The following is a 3,618-nucleotide window of genomic DNA, read 5'->3' as shown; positions in this document are numbered from 1 at the left end:
TTGTGTGTTTGTCGATTATATTTCATGGGGTAAAGTTTGTGGTCTAAGGGAAGTAAATCTGCTTGCTAATATTGTCTGGCTATTAACGGTAATGCTAATCTTGTGTTCCTCTTACCAGTACTTTGTAATTTCTAAGAGTTATGCCCCTTATGCAAGCTCCCTTCAGAGTCTACATGCAAATCTCAGACAGCTGTACTATATCAAAGGGAAGTAACTATTAAGAAAAGAATCTTAGACAGGTACCCTGTACTTATTGCAGTACGGTGAGGAGAACAACCGCTCTGGGGCAGGCTCACCAGTCTAAAATAATCTGTTCTGCACATATCAGAAATAAGTTATGACGTCATTCTACATGTATCAAGGGAGATGACCCGTATTTTCTAAGCTTTTCAGTGCGTGAATCATTTGTCACCACTCGCCCCTTTCCGTAACTTGCAAGAAGACTCGAACCCCTATCAATGAATGTTATGAGCGAAAATACGACAAACCAATCAGAATGCGTGTATGACTTCAAGTTCTTCGTCAAAGAATCCCTCAGAAATATTTTTTGATTTTACTTATGTCTTGCATCGAATGTGCGTGAAAACGCTATCGCTGAGAAGAGCTTGAATTTCCCTATAGAACTCGGAATATTTAACATAATGTGGAGAGTTGAACACACTGTATGGAACTTATAAAAGGGACATTACTCTTATTGATTGTTAGTACATCACATTCGTCACTACTGGCATGTTTCCATGACCTACAACAAGGCTCGTCCCGCTCTCGAAGGAAGAACGCCATGCGTCGAAACGGGGCAAGCCAATGAGAAAGCGCGTCAGGATATGGGTACCTCAATTAATATAATCCCGAGTATTTAAATTAATTTTGGGAATATTCTTTTGTTTATATAATGTGGAAAAATGTAGATTGTCGGTTCCGCGCCGCAGTGTATACGGAGAACAGGATTGTGTTATATTAATGTTACTTGTAGGGCCATGTTGGTTGATAAATTCAAATGTACACGTGCATTTGTTTACATTTAGGAAACGGCTCCCTTGACTGCGACATCCGTTCACTTGAGCCGTCACTAGTCTTGGCTCTCCAAAACTACATTCAGTGTTATATTCCATTTTGATGGTACACCAAGACATCAAAAGCGACTATGCTTGTAGGAGGCAACTAACGGGATCGGGTGGTCAGGCTCGCTGACTTGGTTGATGCATGTCATCGTATCCCAATTGCGTGGATCGATGCTCATGATGTCAATCACTGGATTGTCTGGTCCCGACTCGATTATTTACAGACCGCCGTCATATTGCTGAGTGCGGTGTTGAACAATAAACAAACAACCATAAAATATAAATCAAAATTATTTACTAATCACCTATTAAAAAACACATTTAATTACCTGTTACATATGTAAATATATGTCACATGTGTAAATGTCACACACATCATCACACACACCAACACTCCCACACAGTTTCATCTTTTAAAGATGTCAATGTTTTATCAAGCACATCGTTTGTACTCTGCTACATGTCTTTACACAAGCTGATAAGATTGTATTTCTTCCTTTTCTTAACACCTTACTAATTTGCAAATAAAAGATGAACAGCTGAGGAGGAATTAGTTGAACGACTTGCCAGATATACTTTAGTACACAAGAATATACTAGTGTATATATATCAGTAAGGTTCAACAGGAATAAGCGTGCACTGCTGTAAAACCAATCTTGCTGTAGAATGCGGGTAGAATGAGAGTTATTGTTCTTATTTGAAGTAGTTCGCGTGTTCATACTCCAATATTGAAACCTTCGACAGGGGCACGAGTCTACATTCGACTTGTAACGTAATGGGACGAGTTGGTCACGAATGAGTATATCATAACACGATTATCTCCCTTAGACCATTAACTGCATTGATGGCGCGGCACGGCTTGCCGATTTCACAATGCTCTCGAACAGGGCACAATTTCCAGGCTTTGCCTGAAATAAAAAAAAAGTGATGTAATTGTGTGTTTGTCGATTAGCTGGCGGGGTTATCTTTAAACAACGTTTATATAAACGACTTGTGTTAACTTGATTCTTGATTCATTGTTCGTTAATTATGTGGGGGATCCGGGGTAGAATGGGTCTTCAGCAACCCATGCTTGTCTTGAGGCGACAAACAGGATCGGATGGTCAGGCGAGCTGATTTGGTCGATGTATATCATCGTATCCCAATTGCGTTGGTCGATGTTCCTGATGTCAATCACTGGATTGTCTGGTCCAGACTCGATTATTTACAGACCGCCGTCACATTTCTGGAATATTGCTGAGTGCGGCGTTAAACAACAAACAAACAAACGTTAATTATGTACGTCTTTTTGGATCATGAGACGACATATGCCACACAGACAGATCTACGGAAAGTATCCTAAGCATCTCATGCCTTTTTGCAAATGATCAATCTTTCAGAACATCATTGCGGCACAGTAAATTTCATAGGTCCCGATTTACATAAGAGTATTTTGTCATGAACCCATATCATATTAGATCAAAACCTTGACGTCGCAATATATATTTTATAATGGCAAGTAATGTGCAGACGACGTGACATATATTCTATGATTTAACGTGTTTGATTTGGGCGTCTTTACTTATTTTTGTGTTTCTCACCCCCCCCCCACCCCCCCACCCCCCCCCCCATGGTTTTCCCATGGAGGGGTAGTTTCCTTATTGCAGAATACCTATTCAAGGCTTTGACGATCTATACCAAATATTGACAATTTAATCCTATGTCTGGACGACTATTATGTTAATATGTTTCCTATTTATTAAGTTAGAAAGACAGACGGACCTTGTCAAGTAAAGTTTAAATTTTACAAAAAAGAAATGCAAAATATCCTTTAGTGAAGCAGATTTCATATTTTTAAATCTTTCGTATGGATATAATATAAAATGTTTAAGTCTTTGAAAGGCATTCAGAAGTGATACATGTAAGGAAGAGTATTTATGGAGGTGTACTTCGTTTTTTATGAGAAACACAACGTTTCAGAGTATATACTTACTCCTTCAGCAAGTGAATAAATACAATGGAATAGAGAAGAACAAAAATAATAAGATAACAAGGGTGGAAACTTAATAAGGGAAGCCAACAGATACTTGGCGCTGACAGGTGATTAGCGATGGAAAAATGGAAGCCAACGGAACAGAGATAAATGACAAAAGTTGAACCCCATTAAATTCCCATCCCCGTATGCAAGACCAACAGGGAAGATCCACAAGAAGCCACCTACAGACAGAATATCAGTCTGCTCGAAAGGATCTGTGTTCTGGCAAAGATGGCAAATCCTACATCAGCGACCCCTCTTTCGTCAACCAGGTGAAAGAAGCTAACCTCACAACCACCATGGTCGGCTATGACGTCGTCGACCTCTTTACCAACATACCTCTACAAGAAGCACTTGACATTGTTATATGTGCTGGTGTATGTTTGAATATGGGGTGTATGTGTACTTTATCTGTTGATCAGTATATGAGGTGCAATTAGACTTGACTTGAGGTGAGGGGCTTTCAGTTGAGTGAATTGCTTGTTATGTACAGCTTGTGATCTGACTGATTCAAGCGAGTAGCTTTTGTGAGCAGTTAAAGTC

The sequence above is a fragment of the Haliotis rufescens genome, unplaced genomic scaffold (genome assembly GCF_023055435.1).
Source record: "Haliotis rufescens isolate VD_foot unplaced genomic scaffold, xgHalRufe1.0.p SCAF_11, whole genome shotgun sequence".
NCBI classification, from domain to species: Eukaryota; Metazoa; Mollusca; class Gastropoda; order Lepetellida; family Haliotidae; genus Haliotis; species Haliotis rufescens.
Note: the sequence above shows the minus strand (reverse complement) of the source record.